The following is a 21,928-nucleotide window of genomic DNA, read 5'->3' on the forward strand; positions in this document are numbered from 1 at the left end:
GTAAGGGACCCATCAATTTTCTTGGCTGAATGAAGAAATATGTTCATAAATTAATGAACAAATCTCTGAGGTTTCTGAATTAAGGACTAATGGGAAGAGGAAGGCAAATGGTTGGGACAGGGTACTGCAAGAAGTAGTATTTGGAGTACTCTGATAGCTATCCTAATAGATAACATTTTGTTCATTTAAATAGTTTTAATGAGAGAGCTGGGAACTAGGGACACACAGCATCGAGGTTTTATAATGCATTCTGTAGAGTTCTTTTCAAGTGTGTTCAAATATCATTGAAAATATATGCATGCATATAAACCCCTGTTACTTTATTTAGTGCTTTACAAGAGCCCCTCAAGGAAGGGGTAGTAGCAACTATCAGTATCCTTCCTTTATGATGAGCTTAATTTATTCAAAATTACATCATAATTTATTTGTAACTGTGAAACTAGACTTAGTTATTTAGTAGACCCTCCCTAGAAACCTATGACATTAATAAAACCAACAAAAATGTGTTCAGTTTCCAGTGATACACACACTACAGACTCAATTATGTGTCACCTATTTTAATGAAGGGAAGAAGTGATTTAACAAACACAGAGCAAACAGAATATGAAGTTTTGTCCTCCATTAATATTAGTAATGGATAAATTGGGCTCCAACGCCTTCAAGGTAGCTTGAGACCATCATCTCTGTGTCATGGGCAGGGGGATGCTTGGCCAGGATGTCTTTCTCTGTCACTGAGAAAAATTTCCATAGTATATAATGATACTTACTGAAACAGATATGGGGCATTTGGGTAATTAGGAATCCGTTAGCATATTTTTCCGGAAGCCTTGACTACAAAACGAAGATAGTAGATTTGGACACTTTCGGCTATGCAGAAGTTGTTTGGGTATTCATCTTTATGCCGAATGAAGTAAACTTATTTCATCTCTGCAGTTTCCCATATACCATTTTCCCACCTCTGTTTTGTGTTTGGAAAGACTTTTAGAAATTAAAACTCAAGTGAGTGACGGGCTTCCCTGGTGGCTCAGTGGTTGAGAGTCCGCCTGCCGATGTAGGGGACACGGGTTCGTGCCCCGGTCTGGGAAGATCCCACATGCCACGGAGCGACTGGGCCCGTGAGCCATGGCCACTGAGCCTGCATGTCCGGAGTCTGTGCTCCGCAACGGGGTAGGCCACAGCAGTGAGAGGCCCGTGTACCTCAAAAAACAAAAAAAAAAAAACAAAATGAAAAGAAAAGAAAGTTAGTGACAACTTAAATGATATATGGAAGGAATATTTTGCTGACTTACAAGAGCATGCAGAATTAAATATGACCCAGTTGAAATGTTAATTTTATTTTAATGTGTATATTGGGGTGGAGTCTTAAAGGTGCCAGAAAACAAGCATTCACCCATCCTGTTTGGAACTGCAGCACACAGACACATTCAGTTACCAGTTCTGTTCATTCCACAGAATCATCTTGGGCAAACATACTGTTTTTTATGTACCTGGTATATATCTTAATTAGTTTGAAGAATTTCCCAAATATCTGTTAATATGTAGTTCTCCAATTCCAATCTTGCCTCGTCCTGTACCAGTGACACAGCACACAGGAGTTTTATTTCTCTTTCTTTCTCTGGGTTGTTGAGAACCCAACGAAAGAACGATGGAATGGCATCAAAGAGATCAGGGTTCTTGACTCAGATTTACCATAAAATAATAGTGTCCTCTTGGGAAAATTATAGTTATTTTAGGCCCTTTTCCTTTTCTTTACTTTGACAGAGCTGCACTAGATGACCCCAAGTAACACTGCACTCTTTGCAGTAGTAGCTTAGACGTTATTGGTTTCCTGAAACAAATGAAGACAGTGGCACAGGAAACTGTGCAAGATCTCTGTAACTATGTTTTCTTAGAGTTGCCTCCATTTTACAGATGATAAGATGGCTGAGCACAGAAGTAGGTGTTTTGACCAGAGGTTCCAGAGTAGATGGAACTGAACCACAAGCTTCCTTCATTCCTGAAGCTCACTTAGCCAAAACATAGGCTTCTGAATATAAAACTGTAAAGCATATTATCAGTATGCCTTAAAAGAAGCGGTTCTTCTAGGATTTCTCATTAATAACAGGAGGTTTTGAAATTCTTAGAAGATCATCTACTTTTGTGAGATTTACAGCTCTATTTTCCTGTCAAGCAAGTTGTATTAGTGCCAGACAATCATCTGAGCTTCTGGATGCTTCTCTGAACCTCTTGAATTTTTCTTCTAGCTATCTGAAATTCATGCCAGATAAGCCTTTTTGTAGAGAGCATGTACAGACTTGTCTATTTTCATATAAGAAAGCGATGCAGTGAGCCAGGTCGGGGGTTAAGCCCTCATTCTCAGAGTGGTATTGAGCTCCTGGTGAAATATAATCATCATTTCCTCAGAATAGAAAAGCAGTTATCTCAAGTTTTTAATGCCATTAACTATTTATACATTTATGTATAATACATATATTTATTGTACCTACGAGGTGTGCTCTCTTTGGGAAGTACAAAGTTATTTGGGACGTAAGTTGTTCACTTTTTTGTTTTCCCACAAATACTGGGAAGGTCTATATTTTACTAACATCTAGAACAAGCAGCTAACACGGTGTCTAACATGTAGTCAATAAATATGAAATAGGTAAATGAACAGATTTTTAAGGAAGGGCCAGGACATGAACAAATAGAAAATTTGCATTTTCAGTCACAAAGCCAAAACAGACATAAAAATGATACAGACAACAAGTGCTACGGTCATTCAAAGAAGGCATAGAATTGATACAACAAGGATCTCCTCTATGTCACAGGGAACTGTACTCAATATTTTGTAACAACTTATAAGGGAAAAGAATCTGAAAACGGAATCACTGTGCTGTACACCTGAAACGGACACGACATTGTAAATCAACTATATTTCAATTAAAAAACAAACAAACAGACAACAGCAACAACAAAAAACCAAAGAGGTCATAGAAGTTCTTATGAGATTCCAGAAGAGAAGAGAAGCCAAATGAGGACGGGAGAGAAGGCTTTTGAATCAGTTCAGAGGAGAAGTCACAGAGGAACTAGTCTTTGATCTGAATTTGAGATTAAGATTAAGATGAATTAATCTGAATTAATTAAGATTCAACACAGGGCTATTACAGATGAAGGTAATCACATAAACTTACTATACTGAAACTTGCAGAGGTTATGAGTGTTGTTCAAGATCCCAAAGCAAGTGCATTGTGGAATCAGAATTTTAAGTGAGGCCTAATGAACTAAAAACAAACAAACAGAAACAAGCCCTTCCTGTGACACCACGTTGCCTTTGAAGTCATTTTTTTTGGTGGGTTGGCAGAAACTGGTTCCAGTGTTTCTTGCAGGAATGACTGGCCATAGGACTGGGCGTCGTAGCTTCCTGCCAGGCGATCGAGGGTCGCAGGCAGGTGGGTCACTGGGACACACGTGGAGGGGCTCCTGCCCGGCCCCCTGGCTGCTCAGTGCCCCTGCCCCAGAGCAGGGGTGGGGGCCTCAAAGCAGCCTTGTCTGAGTCCCCTGCCACTAGAGAGATTATTGGCCCAACACTTGTAGAAAACGGGGACCTTGCTGGCAGTTCAGTGGAGGGACACAAATAAATCTTTGCCGACTTTCTGCTGAAGCTCACGAGGGTTCACTCTTAAGCCTCTTACAAGGTCAGCTGCCGAGGCTGCGAGAGATGAGTCAGGGCTCGCCTTCCACCACGGGGAGATCGCTGGTTAAAGCGCTCACGAGGGAGTGAACCGCGTGTCCGCACCGACACGCATGGGCAGGCCTCGTCGATGCCTTCTGTCCGGGATATGAAGCCCTCTCCTGCCTTTTCCAGGCTCTCTAGAAAGCATGTGCAGAGCCTCCCACCCCACCCTCGGACTCCGCGGGCCACAGCTGGAGGGACCAGCCAAGGAACCGTGGCAGGAAGAGGCCAGAGGTCAGCGGGCCTCGGCCAGAGCCCGTCAGTCGGTCCCCATTCACACACCACCAGACGATCCTCTGGACCTGGGCAGTAGCCGCCAACCGACCGCTGAGGTGGGGCCGGCGTGCGCTTGGCTACCTGGCATGGCTGGGAACCCCAGGATCTCCTGGCAGAGGTAGGCATTCTCCTGGGCTGGGTCTGAGGGCGTCTGCGTGTGCAGGGCCTGAACCACCTTGGCCAGGACAATCTGGCGCAGGTTGAAGAGGCCTGGGGGGCGGGAGGAAGGAGACAGGGGGCTGGCACCGTGTCCAGGCCGTGCTTTCCAGCCGGGCAGACCGGAAGCCCCCTTCCCTTCCCTCGGTCCAGCCGCATCTGGGTTGGCCTCCCGGGACTTGATGAGCTTGTCCAGCAGCTCCTGAGGGATGGTGCTGCCCGTGCCCCACCAAGACTGGCAGCAGCGCCAGGGCCTCACAGGGCACGGCGCCCTCGGCCCCGGGGCCTTCCCTCTGGTTCTCATCACCGGCTGTCACCAGACTTGCATGCAACGTTCTTTTCTTTTCTCTCGTCTTCTTTACGTCCCTCAGCCACGCAATGTGGTGAAGCCCTGACGCTCGCTGCCACGTCGATACACCCTGAGAACACGATGCTCAGCGAGAGAAGTCATACACAGAAGGACACACAGGGCATGACCCCACTGAGGAGAAACGTCCAGAGCAGGTAGATCCACAGAGTCAGCGAGTGGGTTCCTGGTTGTCAGGGGCTGGCGAGGGGACGGAGTGATAGCTAAGGGTGTGAGGGACATTTTCGGGGTGATGGAAATGCTCCAAAGCAGTAGTGACATCTGTACAGCTCAGTAAACTGTCCCCACACGCCGTGGTGCAGCCTGTGAGAGCATCGCTCTCAGGATGAAGGGCTGACCACAGGAAGACTGAACGAGCAGTGGGTCCTGGGCCCAGATGCTCAGCTGGCGCCCCGCATGTGGGGAAGTCACTGGGACTTGCTGAGCCTCCACGGAGACTGGCAGCAGCCCCCAAGCTCACAGGGCACTGCACCCCCGGCCCCAGAGCCTTCCCTCTGGTTCTCATCACTGGCTCTCAGCAGACTTGCAGGCAACGTTCCTTTCCTCTCTTTTGTCTTTTTTAAAGGCACCTCTTGAGTACACGTATTTACCATGCAGGGAACCAGCCCTGACTCCTTGATCTGGGTCTTCCAGCCTCTAGAGCCTCGACGACATCCATTTCCGTTATTGATGCACCCAGTGCCTGGGGTTTGATGATGGAAGCTGACACCGAGGGCGTCACCACGTGTGGGGTGATGTCAGTGAAAGAATCCCATGGCGAGGACCTGCCTGAGGACCACGCATGCCCGGGCCCTCCCTGACCCTTGCCTGCAGCCCTGCGCCTGGGATCGGAGCTGGTGCATCGCATGCCCGACGTCGTGGAAGTTGGTCTCCCGCTCATCATGCTGCAGCAGGGAGGGCAGGTTGGGCGTGGGCTTGGTGAAGTTGACCACCACGGCCGCGATGGCGATCTGACAACTCCCATCGTGCTGTAGGCAGCCTGGCTGCAGGCCGAAGCAGGCCGCGTGCCCGGACTTCCCCTCCCTGTGGAGGGACATGGATGGGGCCCCGCTTCCACAGAGGAGCCCCGGCCCACGGCCGACAGGTTCCCCCACGCACGCACCGAGGATAGAGACCAGGTAGAACTTGCCGATGGATGACCTTGCCCGAGGCCGCGTCCCAGACCGTTTAGAGCCTCACATCTTCGTGACACATGTTGGTGCCCTCCTCCAGGTTGAAGGTCAGCCCCAGCAGCTCCTGGGAGATGCCCAGCAGCCCGCGTGTGACCGCCTGCATGGGGAAGGACTCATTGAGCAGGTACTGGTCCACGTGGTAGCGCGTCTCCTCCCACTGGTTCATGTAGTAACGCAGGTCCCAGGTGTTGATGGGGCCGTCAAAGTGCAGGCCCCGACTCTGGCACCTGGACTTCTTTAGCTCCAGGATCATGGCCGCTCCTGCTTCCCGAGGGGCTTCAGCTTCTGGGCCAACTCACCTCCGGGCGGAGGGGAGAGGCTCGGCTACGTCCCTGGGGCGACCCCCCAGCCATCCCCGACCCCACGCCCCTCGAGGCAGAATGAAGGGTCTGGGAAGGTGACCCCCAAGGGCTGACAGTGGGGTCTCAGGCAGTACCATGTCCGGTCAAGGTCCGCCTGACCCCGTCCCCACTGGGACTCAGGGGGAGGCGGTGTTACCTAGGCCAGTGGCCACCACCTGGCTGGTCTTGTCCATGTTCATCTCCAGCACGGAGTCGGCATGCGTGTGGAACCCCAGCAGGCGGGACTTCAGGGCCTGCAGCCTCACCAGCTCCCTGAGGATCACGCAGTTCTCCTAGAACCCAGAGACGGAAGGCATTGGGGACCGAGGGCCACGCCCTCCCCCCGGGACCGGACCAGGTCTCTGCAGGTGGGCAGGGCTCCCAGGCCACTGGCGGGCACAGCCAATCCCCCTCCTTCCTCCTCCTGGCCCGGATTTCTAGACAGTTTGATGCTGTCCTAACACATGGTCTTATATTAACACAGGTCTTTTTGGAACCAGAAACGGCATGAACATGATGGGCTCTAAGGCCAAGGGCAGGAAGAAATGCGGCCAGCCTCTCCAGGAGCCACCAAGGGGCCTCCCCGGGCTCAAGAAGACAAACACGGCTGCCGTGCAGACAGTAGCTCAACCCCACGGCGCCCAAACACCCAGCCCCTGGACGGTGAGACACCTGTTACTGCAGGTGGCCCATGGCTCACTGATGAGGCCTGGCCCCAGGCGTACGCCACCTTCTCGGGGGCCACCTCTCCGGTCTGCAGTGGGGTTCTCCTGGGAGCCCCCAGTCACCACAGGACCAACGTGGCCTGTCTGTAGCCCAAGAAGGTGGGGACACAAGACTGTCCCCCGTGCCCCCCGCATCACCCGCGAGGCCGAGCGAGCACCAGTGGTGTCTGCGGGGAAGATGAAGGTCTCATGCACAGCCCCCATCCACAGAAGCACAGACTGCAGCCACATGCGCTATGGAACAAACACAAGTGTCCATGCAGGACCCAATGTCTGAATGTCAAGGCCATGCCCGGGCCACAGTGAGAAGGTGCATCCCCCATGCAAGCCACAGAGAGGGGATGGGGGGGCCATCTGCGATTCTGAGCTCATCGGGCATCACCCCAGAGGGAGAGGGAGAGGGAGAGAGGTAGACAGAAGTACAGAGGGAGAGAAAGAGAGAGGGAGGGAGAGACGTCTCTTCCTTCCCTGGGGGTCCTCTAGTGCAGCCAAGGCTGAAAACCACTGCATTTTGGGAGATGGGTCCTCGTGGAAGAGTTAAATAGTAGCTCATGGCATTATCGACACATATTAAAAAGGCCCCAAATCTTGGGGAGTCAGGGAGGGGAGTGTCAGATGCCTCGTAAACGAGGAGAGATTGGGCATCAGAGGAGGTGCCTGTGCAGCCTGCGCCCAGGGCCCCGCAGACTTCATCTCCCAGCGGTGGTCCTGGGCTGGAAGTCAGCGGGGAGGTCAGGCTGTCCAAGCATCAACGTTGACTTCAGGGCTGATCTAAAAGGCGCCTGGTGTTTGTTGAAGCAGAAAAAAGAGAAAGCAGTAGGGAGAGGATGGGAGTGGGAAGGGGAGGGAGTCCCCCTCCTCAGCACTTCTACCGCTCTCCCTCTCTCTCTCCCTTTCTCCCTCTCTCCCTCTACCTCGCTGCCTCTCACTCTCCCTCTCCCTCCATCTCTCCCTCTGCCTCTCTCCCTGTCCCTCTTTCCCTGTCCCTCTCTCTCCCTATTTCCCTCCCCCTCTCCCTCTCTCCCTTTCCCTCTCCCTCTCCCCCTCTCCCTCTCCCCCTCTCCCTCTCTCCCCTCCTCTCTCCCTGTCCCTATTTCCCTGTTCCACACGCTCTGGCTCTACATCTTTCCCTCTCCCTCTCCCTCCACCTCCTTCCCTCTCTGGAGAGGGAAGGAGGTGGAGGGAGAGGGAGAGAGACATGGAGAGGGAGGGGAGAGAGGGAGAGAGAGATGGAGAGGGAAGGGAGAGAGGGAGAGAGATGGAGAGGGAGGGGGGAGGAGGAGAGAGAGGGTGGAGAGGGAGAGAGTGATAGAGGGAGCGAAAGACGTTTCTCCCTCTCTCCCTCCCTCTCTCCCTCTCCCGCCCTCCTTCTCCTCCTTCTCCCTCTCGCTCCAACTCTCCCTCTCCCTCCATCTCTCCATCTCCCTCACTCCCTCCCAGAGAGGCAGAGATAAGGCAGAGGGAGAGAGGGAGAGAGAAAGGGCGAGAGGGAGAGAGAGAGGGAGAGGGAGAGGGAGAGAGGGAGAGGGAGAGAGGGAGAGGGAAAGAGGTTTCTTCCTCCCTCCCTCTCCTTCTCTCCTCCTTCTCTCCCTCTCTCTCTCCCTGTCCCTGTTTCCCTGTTCTGGTCTCCCTCTCCCTCTCTCCCTCTCCCTTGTCTCTGCCTCTCCCTCCATCTCTCCCTCTCTGAGAGGGAGTGAGGGCGAGGGAGAGATGGAGGGAGAGGGAGTGACAGAGGGAGGGAGAGGGAGAGAGGAAGGGAAAGGGCGAGGGAAGGAGAGGGGGAGACGGAGAGAGGGCGAGAGAGGGAGAGACGGAGGAGAGAGGGAGAGGGAGGGAAGAAGAGACCATTTTCCCTCTCCTGGTCTCCCTGTCTCTCTCCCTCTCTTATCTCTCTCTCTCCCTCTGTCCCTCTCTCTCTTCCTCTCTCCCTCTCCCTCCATCTCTCCCTCTCCCTCTCTCCCTCTCCCTTATCTCTGCCTCTCCCTCCATCTCTCCCTATCTGGGAAGGAGTGAGGGAGATGGAGACATGGAGGGAGAGGGAGAGGGAGGAGAAGGAGAGAGGGAGGGAGAGAGGTGTAGAGGGAGAGAGGGAGAGACGTCTTCGCTCCCTCCCTCTATCCCTCTCTCCCTTTCCCCCCTCTCTGTCCCTCTCCCCCCTCCCTCTCCTGCTCTCTCTCTCTCTCCCCCCACCTCCTTCCCTCTCTGGAGAGGGAAGCAGGTGGAGAGAGAGGGAGAGGGAAAGAGGGAGAGGGAGAGCGGAACAGGGACAGGGAAAGAGGGAGGGAGGGGGAGATAAGGAGGACAGAGGGAGAGGGAGGGAGGAAGAGACCTCTTTCCCTCTCCCTCTCCTCCCCTCTCCCTCTCCTCTCCGTATCTCTCTCCCTTTCTTCCTCTCCCTCCCTCTCCCTCTCCCTCCATCTCTCCCTCTCCCTCTCTCCCTCTCCCTTGTCTCTGCCTCTCCATCTCTCCCTCTCTGGGAGGGAGTGAGGGAGATGGAGAGACAGGATGCAGCGGGAGATTTGGAGGGAGAGGGAGAGAGGGAGGGAGAGAGGGATAGAGGGAGGGAGGGAGAGACGTCTTTCGCTCCATCCCTCTATCCCTCTCTTCCTCTCCCCCCTCTCTCTCCCTCTCTCCCTCCCTCTCCTGCTCTCTTTCCCTCTCCCTCCACCTCCTTCCCTCTCCAGAGATGGAAGGAGGTGGAGGGAGAGGGAGAGGGAAAGAGGTAGAGGGACAGCATGCGGAACAGGGAAACAGGGACAGGGAGAGAGGAAGGGAGCGAGGGAGAGGGAAGAGGGATGGGGGAGGTGGGAAGAGGGAGGGGGGAGGCGGGAGAGAGACGGGGGAGAGGGAGGAGGTAGAGGCAGGAGGAGGGGAGAGGGAGAGGGATGGGGGAGAGCGAGGGGGAGACGGAGGTGGAGAGGGAGTTGGGAGAAGGTCGGGTAGAGGGACGGGGAGGGGGAGAGGGTGGAGGGAGAGAGGGAAAGAGGGAGACACAGAGGAAAGAGGGAGAGGGAAGAGAGCGAGGGAGGGAGAGAGGGAGAGGGAGAGAGGGAGGGTGAGAGGGATGAGAGGAAGCAGGGAGAAAAGAGAGAAAGAACACACCATCTACATTTCTGTCAAATGACACCGGAGCTCCTTACACAACCAGGAGAAAATAACACAGCGAGGCTCTTTCTCAGCTGGAACTGGAACTGCAGATGGGGCCAAACACCACCAGGGTGGCCACACATGTCCAGCTGCCGCCCCAGCCCCCTGAACCTGGTCACCAGGGCTCTGAGTGTTTGCTCCAGGGACCTGGGGTTCACCCTGTCACCCTGGAGGTCGGGCCTAGACAGCAGGGCCCCGGGCTGGACACATAGGGGGAAAAGCATCCCCACTGGACAGCTTGTGTGAGCGGATTCAGCTGCCAGATTCTAGAGGCCCGGGATCACCCTGTGGCCCATGAAACCCAGGAGCCAGGAGGGTCTTGCATCGGGATTCCTGTCCGTTGGACTGTAACGTTTATGTAAGGAATCTTGGAAACAGTGGTGACGAGACTGAATTCTAACGAGCTTTAGGATATTATGGACCACTCCGAAGTGTGTGGGTTGCTGAAAACCCTCCCGGCTTCGCTCTTGTTGAAAATGAAGATCCCCGAGAAGCAGCGGATGCTGTCTGAGAACTAGACGGGAGAACACTCTGTGGCTGCCGAGTAAGAGTGGACCCGTCGAATGGGGAAAGGAGAAGTCGAAATCGTGGCCGCCTCCTTCTTGGGGTCGTTGCCCTGGAGATGATTATCGGAGGAGGAGTCCTCCCCCTCACCACAGATCTCCAAGACAGAGAAGCTTCTCCCGCAGCTGGAGCAGTCCCTTTCTAGATATAGGAGAAGAGAGAGATCACTGTCCCAGGAGAGAAATCACAAGCCGTTCTGATCTTTCTCTAGGTCTCCTAGCCGATCCAAGTCAAATGAAAGGAAATAGCAGACCACTTTGCAAGAGGAGTGGTGCACAGGAAATAACTTCATTTGACAGGAGTATGTACAGAAAATTCACGTTTCGTTTGAGACGTCCGAAGCTTGATGCACTTTTGAAATGTTTTAGCTGTTCACGTTTGTTTGTCTCTTGGGACAGTGACACATAAAGGTGTCATTCTCTATGGTTTGAAATGGGTCATATGAGGCACGTAATATGAAGAATTGTTTCTTTACAATGTTCTCTTAAGCAGAATTGAATTTGCTTTGAATTTTTGGTCTTGCCTAGACTGATAATAAAACTCTAACTCCTGCCCATCTAAAGTATGATGTTTATTATTATGGAAACAACACTGGCAAACATTGAAAAGACTTTCTGTAGCTGGGATATAGTATGCAGCTGTAGTTAAGCAAGCAGTCTTTAAAAGGTGCTGTGAACACAAGCCAGCAGGTAGAAATGAAAGCCGCACCCTTACCCTAGATTAGAGGTTTAAGAATTCCACTAGTCTTCACACTGGACAAGAGGTTGTCCAGTGAGTTTAGAATCTAAGAAGTTTCAAGGAAGTTCGTTTACCTTTGAGTTAGGTCCTAAGTCCCCTCTGTGATTGCTGTACATGAATACATAGCTCTTTGTAATGTTTTTTGGAAGTTGAGATTATCAAGATACCAATGTCCTGCCAGATTAAGAGTATATTGTAGAGCTGAACTTTGAGTTACTGTGCAATTTTTTTTTCATGCTGTCATTTGTAATATGTTTTGTGAGAATCCTTGGGATTAAAGTTTTGGTTCCAAAAGAAACAAAGGAAAAAAAAAAGGATCCACCTGCCAATGCAGGGGACACGGGTTTGAGCCCTGGTCCGGGAAGATCCCATGTGCCGCAGATCAACTAAGCCCGTGGGCCACAACTATTGAGCCTGCGCTCTAGATTCTGGGAGCCACAACTACTGAGCCCCCATGCCACAACTACAGAAGCCCGCACATCTAGAGCCCGTGCTCAGAAACAAAAGAAGCCACTGTAATGAGAAGCACGTGCCCGCAACAAAGAGGAGCCCCTGCTCGCCGCAAGTAGAGAAAGCCTGTGTGCAGCAATGAAGACCCAACGCAGCAAAAAAAAAAAAAAAAAAAAAAGATGCTACTGGCCAGGTGATCAAGGGTAAAATTGTTTGCCACAAGTCCCGTTGATGGTGTGTATCCTTGATGGGTGTATCCTTGATGGTGTGTACCCTTGATGATGTGACCTGAGGAGAATGACATTTTTATCTCTGTCTGGATCTTCCGCCACAAACCCCATAACTCCAGTCCAACCATAAGAAAAACATCAGAAAACCAACAGACAAACAAATTGAGGGACAAAATACCTGACCAGTCCTCCTCAAAACTTTCAATGTATCAAAACCCAGGGACATCTGAGAAATGTCACAGCCCAGAGGAGACTGGGACAGAAAAAGGATGTTAGGGGAAAGCTAGGGAAATTCTAATAAAGTGTGGACTTTAGTTAATAACCGAGTATCCATCTCGGTTCCTTAGTTGGATAAGCATGTCGTACTAACGTACTAAAGTACTAACGTGTTGGAAGTAGGGGTACTGGGTCGGGGGTCCATAGCACTCTACACTCTGTACAGATCTTTGCAACTTTTTTGTAACTCTAAGCTATTCTAAAATTAAGCAACTACTAAACAGAGATAAGAATGTTATTTCCCTGATTTGAACATGCCTGAGTTTGTTTTCATGGTCACATTTGTGCTATCTGGATGTGTCTTGGAATCAGTAGCAAAGGAGAGTTGCCAGCCCCTGGGAAGAAGCGGCTGGTTTGCAGGTGGCTTGCTCTGGAGCTGAAGACCACGGTGGGAAGTCTGCAGCCTCGGGCTGCACTTAGAACCATGGGAGGGGATGGGCCAGCTCAGTTGGGGATGGAACCTATAAATAAAACTCTTTTTCTTTTCCATTATGGCTTATCACAGGATACTGAATATAGTTCCCTGTGCTAGACAGTAGGGCCTTGTAGCTTATCCATCCTATATTTAATAGTTTGCGTCTGCTAACCCCAAACTCCCAATCCAACCCCCCCTCACTCTTTCTCCCCCTTGGCGACCACAAGTCTGTTCTCTATGTCTGTGAGTCTGTTTTTGTTTCGTAGACAAGTTCATTTGTGTCGTATTTTAGATTTCACATATAAGAGAGATCATATATTTGTCTTTCTCTTCTGACTTACTTCACTTAGTATGATAATCTCTAGGTCCATCCACGACGTTGCTGCAAATAGCATTATTTCATTCTTTTTATGGCTGAATATATTCCATTGTATATACGTACCATATCTTTATCCATTCATCCATCAGTGGACATTTAGGTAGCTTCCACATCTTGCCTATTATAAATAGTGATGCAATGAACATTGGGGTGCATGTATCTTTTCTTTCTTTCTTTCTTTCCTTCCTTCTTTCTTTTTCTTTCTTTCTTTCTTTCTTTCTTTCTTTCTTTCTTTCTTTCTTTCTTTCTTTTTCTTTCTTTCTTTCTTTTTCTTTCTTTCTTTCTGTCTTTCTTTCTTTATTTTTTTGTCACCCAGCATGTGGGATCTTAGTTCCCTGGCCAGAGATGGAACCCATGCTCCCTGCACTGGAAGCACAGAGTCTTAACCACTAGACCACCAGGGAAATCCCAGGGGTGTATGTATAGTTTTGAATTAGAGTTTTCTCCAGATCTAAGCCCAGGAGTGGAATTGCGGGACCCTATGGCAGCTGTATCTGTTCTCTGCACGTCTCACGTCAACAACCTGCACTCCAATCCTTGCTCTCAACGTCATCTTCAGGGAACCCAACCTGCGACAGGGACCTTGACAAGAAGAAATGGCTCAGGGAAAAGCTACCTGCACAGGGAGGAGATAGAGGCCATCGACCCTGGGGTGCGGCGGGGAGAGTGGGCACAGAGATTTGTCATTTCATCCCTTATACTCAGCCCTCCTGGCTGCCCCACTCTAGGTCACCTCGGGATACAGAGGTGACCCGGTTAGAGTCCCTGCCTGTGCAGGAATCTAGGGGCACCAGCGGGTCTGAATAATATTAGTGCAGGGTCTCCCCCATGGCACTGGGGTTATTTGGGGCGGGTCATTCTATGCTGGGGGCCCCTCCTGGGCACTGTGTGGGGTTCAGCAGCATCCCTGTCCCCACCCATTTGATTCCAGGGGCCTCTCCCCCCAAGTTGTGACAACCACAGATTTTCCCCAGACATCACCGAAGAACTGGGTGAGGCGGAAGCAGGATGGCCCTGGGTAAGGACAGCTGTGTTGAAGCAACCAGCCTGGCTTAGGGCAAGGTCTGCCCCAATCCTGTCAGAGCCCGCATTTAGAAGTGCCCCTTCCCTCTCCCACCTCCCATGCCCTGCAGTGGTCTCCGAGACATCATCCCCATGTAATAAACCACACCTTCTCAGTTTACTGTGCCCAGCACCTAGAAGAGTGTCTGCTATGTAGTAGATGCTTCATAAATACTTGCTGAATAAAGGAGTTGAATAAAGGGATGAGTGGATGAATGAATGAAGGTTACCATGGAAGGAGGGGAGAGATTCCCTTTCTGGCTCTCGGGGGTTGGGATATCAAGTGAAAGATCCATCCTAAATAGGCTGACCAGCCTTCTGGGCTTCCCCGGAAATGAGGGTTTCCCCACAGTTCCAGCGCTCAAACCTGAGCGATCCTGGGCAAACTGGGGGCGGGTGTTGGTCACCCTGTGTAAACACAGTAACAATTCCAACTGCAATAGCAATGGCCAAGGACCTCTACGGTCTTATCGACCAGGCACAGTTCTTTACCTGGCGGGGAAGGGTGGGCCGGGATTGGAATTCCTGTGATCCAGGGTGGGCGGGTGAGGGCACACCCCGGGCTTGTGTAGGCGAGTCCAGGAAGGTTCTGGAGGAAGTGACAGTGACACAGGAGGGAGGGAGGAGTCTAAGGAAGAACATCCCACACGACAACGTGTGCCAATGGCCCTGGGCCCAAGGTCACACCTGACCAGAGCTTGCTTTTTTTCTTTTTCTCTAATTTACTTTTTCCCACATGGATATGCAATTGTCCTAATGCCATTTATTGAAAACTCCTTAATTTCCCCACTTTCTGTCATATCAAGTTCTCATCTATCTGTTTCTGGACCTTTATTCTCTACCATAGAGCTATACGTCCCATCCTTGCACCACTAGGGCTGTTTCATCACTATAACTTTATTTTTTATTCATTTATTTCTTTGGCCGTGCCGGGCGGCATGTGGGATCTTATTTCCCTGACCAGGGATCAAACCCGCACCCCTTGCAGTGGAAGCTCGGAGTCTTAATCGCTGGACCTCCAGGGAAGTCCCCAGGGCTTGCTTTGACATCCATCGAATGGTGGCGGGTGGGCACGGGGAGCAGCTGTCTGTGAGCCATCCTGTGTAGAAATGCAGGGTGGAGGGCAGGACAGCTGGAGCCGGAGGGGAAGAGGCGTAGGAGGGAGGGAGGGATGGCGGGCAGGCGAGAGACAGACAGACAGTTTCCGGAGACAATAGCTCTGGCCGTGTCGTAGGGCATGAAAGCTGAAAGTAGCTCCTAGTGCCGGGAGCCTTGGAGCCGGAGCCTGGGAGCCTGGCTCTCCTCCCTGGTGTGTGTGTGTGGCGGGGGGGGGGGGGGGGGGGGGGGCTCTGGACTTCTCAGGATGGGAATGGGGTGCACGGAGCATGGACGGAGCAGGGACCCTTCTCTCTGGGACCTCGCGGGCCATCCTTAGCTCACAAAGCTGAGCCACTCCTGGCCCTACGAGTGGGGGGCTTATCCTCCCTGTCCCCTGGATCACAACCCCTCACACACAATTTCCCCGTATGTGCTCCCAGCAACCAAGAGAATCTGTTTTTAAAAGATTTGGGAGAGGGGGGTAAATATACAAACAAGAGCAGAATGGATACTTTTTCAGAATGGGAATGGCTCTGTGTAACCCCATCCTCAGGGTAACCAGAGTCCTGACCTCTAACACCCTTGACGAGTCAGCCTTGGTCTGGGCTTGCAGACCCACGGAAGCTTCCTCATCCCCTCCTTCAGACCGCGTCTCTCCCTCGGCGTCTTTGTGAGAGGCACCCGGGGAAGTGGTTCTGCTAGGCTGTACTGCTGCTAGAACTCCACCTGGGCTCCACCAGGCTCCAGCCCCCCGCCCTGTGCACCTCTCTGACCCTGAGGCACCTTAACTGGTAGGAGCGGCACCACCTTCCCTCCCGGGACTTGTGACACTTAAGGGAGACACAGAAAGGACAAGCATTTGGCTCCCTGGCTGGCAAAGAGCAGGTGCTCAATTGTCATAAGTGTCCGTATCAGTGAGGGTTCTCCAGACAAACAGAATCCATAGGGGGTGTGTGTATATACACACACACGTACGTATGTACACGCATACAAAAATATACAGCTGTGTATATATGCAGTACGCATACAGACATATACACATATAGTATATACAATACGCAAATACATGTATACACACATATATATAAAATGCATAGTTTGTATATATACAGTATGTATACACACATAATATATACAATACACACATACATGTACACTATACATACACACATATGAAATGCATAGTTTGTATATATACAGTATGTACACATACGTATAACATATGCAATATACACACCTAGGTACGTCTATATCATACATATATACACACATACAAAGATATTTAGGTGTGTATATATACAGTATACATACATACACATAATATATGCAATACATACACGTACATACATATAGACACACATATACACCTACATATAAAAGCATGTAGAATAAAAATATATATGTACTGCATATATAAATTCGTTGTATATATACATACACGTAACATATGATACATACACATACATATATACAATGTATACACACACACCTATATGTAAATATGTGCGTGTACATACACATATAAATACATACGCAAGTGTGTATATATATATATAGTATATACATATAATACCTATACAACATATACACATACAGGTATACAGCATATACACACACCTATATATAAATATACACTCTATACATACATACATATGGTGTACATATACTGTACATATACACACCCATAGATCAATATATGGGTGTGTGTATATATACAGCATGTTCACCTTTATAATATGTATACTATATATATACACATACATACATGTATACAATATATACACACAAATATATAGGCTCGTATGTATACTGTATATAGTACTTACACATATACTACAAACGCATGCACATATAAACATGTGTATACATATATATATAGTATGTATACACACATATACAAATTAATAGGCTTGTATATATTCAATATTTTTACATATATAGTTTCGTTTTAAGGAGTTGACTCATGTGACCGTGAGGCAGGCAAGTCAGGGCAGGACTCTGGGCTGGAGACACAGGGAAGAGCTGATGTCCCAAGTCCATTGGAGGAACACTTCCCTCTTTCTAGGGCACCTCATTTTTCTCTCCAGTCCTTCAACTGATGGACGAGGCCCACCCACGCCGCGGCATTGACAATCTCCTTTACGCAAAGTGGACCGATTTCAGTGTTAATCTCTTCTGAAAAATACCTTCCTGGCCACATCTGGAATAATGTTTGTGGTTGCCGGGGCCCCACGCAGTGCGCACATGAGATTAACCATCCCCGTGGCGATGATGTCACTTTATTTTCTCCCTTGACCATTGTCACTACTATTCCAATAAAAATGGCAGTGCTATGAGGGCAGGGCATTTCCTTTTCTGCCAGTACTGAGCGTCCGCGGTCTGGTGCCTAGCATAGGCTTAATACACGGCATTTTTGTGAACAGAAGCCGAGATTCCAGCTGTCATATTTAATAGGAATTATAGTCTTATTATTGGGGGGCGGGGGGGTGTTGTGTCAGGGTACGTCGAGGTCGGGAGTCGAACCCGCCACCACTGGCCCTGAGAGGTTTTCCCGGGTCCCCACTTCGAGCCAGTGAGTGTGGCCAGGGGCAGCCGATGACGTGCGTACGTGCGTGCGCGCGTCCGTGCGTGGGAGCGTGCGTGCGTGAGAGCGTGCGAGTCCACGGGGCGGGCCGCGCGCGCCGGGGGTGTTTCAGCTCGGCCCCCGGCTCATTGTGCTCGCCTCACGCCGGCCCGAGTTCGCAGCAGCGCTGGAGGCCCCGGACCTGTGACCACAAAGAGGGAGCCGGGGGCCGGACGGGAGCGCGGCGGCGGCAGCTGAGGCCCAGGCCCCCTCCCCTCAGCCTCCCGCCGGCCCGTCTGCCCCGCCCCCGCCGGCGGCGCCGTGCCCCTCCCCCAACCGCCAGACTAGCGCGGTGCGGGGGCCGCGCGCGAAGACATGGGGGAGAAGCTGGAGCTGAGGCTGGAGTCGCTCTTGGGGACCGAGCCCGCCGTCTACCCGTGGCCGCTGCCGGTCTACGTAAGTGCCGCCCGTCCCCTCCTCCCGGACCCCCGCCCCTCTTCCCCCACGGCGCGCGCTGAGCCCACCGAGAAACGGAGCGACTCGAGTCGCCAGACCCTCTTTGGAGCCCCCCTTCCCTCCCCGCCGTGGTTCTCCGCGGCAGTTTCCAGCCCCCGCGCACAGGGTGGGCAGAGGGGAGCTGGCGCCGGCCGGCCGGGGGCGCCGACTCGGCCGCGGGGACCCCGCGCTTCCGAGGGGCGCGCGAGCCGGTCTGCGGTTGGCTCTGCAGGGCTGGGGACCCCGGTCCCCCCGGGCCTGGACTGCCGGCGGGCTTGCCCTTCTGTACTTTAGGATCTGACATGTAGGGTTTCTTTTTCCTGGTAGTTTATTCTTAGCGCTGTCAACGTGCTAAATTTTTTTTTTTTTTTCAGGGCACCCTTTCCTCCCTCACTCCAGTTTTTTTGTGTTTCTGTTTTGTTTTGTTTTGGTTAGGCATTTTGTTCCTCTGATCTTGAGTGGGTGGGCTGGCAGGACACTTGGAGAGGAGGCGTTTTGTCCCCTGATCTTGAGTGGCTTTGGAAAATGACAGGCCAGACGGAAATTTACACAGGCGTCCTGTGATTCCAGAAATGCAGGGTGTCCGGCTAGGTGGGCGCCCGGCCTCTCGTCCCCCGTGGCGGCGTGGTGCGCGTGTTTCTTGTCTCAGGGTTTACGCTTGGGCCCCGCAGCCCACCTTCCGGAGGGAAAGCGCAGCGGGCGCCTTGGGCCCCCTTTCGTGCACTCGCCTTACGGGGGACCGTCCTCCAGGCGACCCGGCCCTCGCGCGGGCTCCGTGTGTGTCAGTTTGTGGAAAGTGTGTCGCGGCCGGGGTCAGGGTCGGGACGCTGGGACCGCCTGGGAGCCGATGTTGACTCCCGGGCCCCGGTTCTCCGCAGTTATCTGAGGTCCGAGGGTTTCCAGCCCGCCACCGCGCACTGGCGCTTTCTATTTTTTGCCCTTCCTGTGCCTGGAGGCGCGGCTGAGCCTGGGCTCTGGCTTTTCCGGTTGGGTAACTCCGGGTGGCTCTGGTGGGCGGCCTGAGCAGTGAGCAGGGTGGGGAGACATCCCAGGGGAGGGAAACTGAAAGTGGGGAGAACCGTCAGAAGTCCAGCTGATCCACTTGCCTCGCCTCCCCGCCCCTCTTACTGAACTTGTCATGCACGGGTTGGCCGGCCGGCGCATTTTTCAAAATGTAATCATTTGTTTATCCTTAGTAGCCGTGAAGCATAGTTCACTTGTAGTGCACAGTTGTAGGAGTTTTGACAGATGATCGCCGTCAGGCGGCAGAGCAATCCTGTCTTGCCATTTGCTGCCCTTTGGTGCCAGCGCGCCTCTAGCTTCTTGGCCGCTAATCTCCTGTCTGTCCCTAAGGTTTTGGCTTTTCCAGAAAGCCAGATAAACGGAACAACAGCATGTAGCTTTTTGATTCTGGCTGCTTTAGCTCAGCAAAACCTATGCGAGATTCATCCCGGGTTTGTTTTTTTTGTTGTTGTTTTAAACATTGATTTGGTTAGTTATTTACTTGGCTGTGCCGGTCTTAGTTGCGGCACATGAGATCTTCATTGGCGCGTGCAGTATGTTTTTGTTGCAGCGTGCGGGATCTAGTTCCCTGAGCAGGGATGGACCCCGGGCCCCCTGCACTGAGAGCGCGGAGTCTTAGCCACTGGACCACCAGGGAATTCCGTCATCCCTGTTGTTGCGGGTATGAGAAGCCACTCCTTTTTCTGGCTGTGTTGTATTCCATGTTCCGTTTGTCCATTTGCCTGCGGGTGGCAGGACTTGTGGGATGTTTCCAGTTTCGAGGGGATCAGGAATAAAGCTGCTGTAAACATCCTAGGGCAGGTTTCCACGTGAACTTGTGTTTTTACCTCACTTGAGAAAATACTCAGGAGTGGGACTGGGATCTGTGCTAAGTGTATGTTTAACAACCCTTCTGCATCTTAGAAATTGGTATTTTTGAGTGTTGGAAGAGTGTAGAAATGCATTGTGACTCAGCACCCAGGCACTTGAAACGAAGTTGAAAGTTTATCTGGAGATGGTCACATTGTCCCCGTCTCTGTCTTTTATTCGAGGCAGAGCAAGGCCATAGATTTGTAACCCTTGTAAGGAAGGCCTCGTGTGTCCAGGCCCTGGCAGGACCTGGCTTTCTAGTGGTGGGCGGTTCTGGAGTGGAGAGAGCATCTTTCCCTTGCTGGCCGGACCTCGCTTGACAGGGTGCGGGGTGTGCTGCCTGCCTGGCCGGGCGCTCTTTCTTCCGGTCAGCAGCCGTTCCTGGTGTGTCTGTCCTACTACCAGGCAGGCGGTCAGGGGCCCTAGTGAAGTGCTCAGTGAGCCGCAGCCTTCCCAAAGCTTTGCGGGTAATGTCTGCTACCCTCCCATTTCCCTGCTGAGGAATTTTGCTTTCTCTTGGGAAGTGAGGGGGCAGTACTTTATAAGAGTTCATATTTTGTGATGACTCGATGCTGAATACGTTAAGAAAATGGGCTCCCTCCAGAAGCTTAACTTTTTAGAAGGTCAGATTACTCATGTGACCACACGTTTGAAATGAGTGAGCTTGTTTGTTCATTGATTCATTCATTCTGCAAGCATCTCCTGGATATTTAGAGTGAGTGTTCCAGGGGGCGCGGAGGACAGTAGACAGTATTCTTTTTTTTTTTTATTTTTGAATTTAATTTAATTTATTTTTTTATACAGCACGTTCTTATTAGTCATCAGTTTTATACACATCAGTGTATACATGTCAATCAGACTCGCCCAGTTCAGCACACCACCATCCCCACCCCCGCACCCCCCCCACGGCTTTCCCCACTTGGTGTCCATACGTTTGTTCTCTACATCTGTGTCTCAACTTCTGCCCTGCAAACCGGTTCATCTGTATCATTTTTCTATGTTCCACATACATGTGTTAACGTACGATATTTGTTTTACTCTTTCTGACTTACTTCACTCTGTATGACAGTCTCTAGATCCGTCCACATCTCAACAAATGACTCAATTTCGTTCCTTTTTATGGCTGAGTAATATTCCATTGTGTATATGTACCACCACTTCTTTTTCTATTCGTCTGTTGATGGGCATTTAGGTTGCTTCCATGACCTGGCTATTGTAAATAGTGCCGCAGTGAACATTGGGGTGCGTGTGTCTTTTTGAATTATGGTTTTCTCTGGGTATATGCCCAGTAGTGGGATTGTTGGATCATATGGTAATTCTATTTTTGGTTTTTTAAGGAACCTCCATACTGTTCTCCATAGTGGCTGTATCAATTTACATTCCCCCCAGCAGTGCAAGAGAGTTCCCTTTTCTCCACGTCCTCACCAGCATTTGTTGTTTGTAGATTTTCTGATGATGCCCATTCTTAGTGGTGTGAGGTGATAACTCATTGTAGTTTTGATTTGCATTTCTCTAATAATTGGTGACGTTGAGCAGATTTTCACGTGCTTCTTGGCCATCTGTATGTATTCTTTAGAGAAATGGTTATTTAGGTCTTCTGCCCATTTTTGGATTGGGTTGTTTCTTTTGTATTGAGTTGCGTGATCTGTTTATATATTTTGGAGATTAATCCTTTGTCCGTTGATTCGTTTGCAAATATTTTCTCCCATTCTGTGGGTGACAGTATTCTTATTCTCAAAACTTATGAACTAAGGACGGTAGGTGATCTATAAACACAGAAGTTTAGCTGAGGTGTAGTGCCCTGTGTATGGGATCAGCTGAGGTCCCAGAGAGTGGGGCTGCCAGTTTTGCCCTGGGGGAGGTATGAGTGGCTTCTCTGAGGAGGGGGCA

At 51.1% G+C, this 21,928-nt stretch overlaps 2 pseudogenes; one reads left to right on the forward strand and one right to left on the reverse strand.

Annotated features, from left to right (window-relative positions):
* Positions 1-5,248: 5,248 nt before the first annotated feature.
* LOC136131407 (thimet oligopeptidase-like) lies at positions 5,249-6,533 on the reverse strand (annotated as a pseudogene).
* Positions 6,534-9,634: 3,101 nt separating this feature from the next.
* LOC136131408 (serine/arginine-rich splicing factor 3 pseudogene) lies at positions 9,635-10,708 on the forward strand (annotated as a pseudogene).
* Positions 10,709-21,928: the final 11,220 nt, after the last annotated feature.

Source organism: Phocoena phocoena, chromosome 11 (assembly GCF_963924675.1).
Source record: "Phocoena phocoena chromosome 11, mPhoPho1.1, whole genome shotgun sequence".
NCBI lineage: Eukaryota > Metazoa > Chordata > Mammalia > Artiodactyla > Phocoenidae > Phocoena > Phocoena phocoena.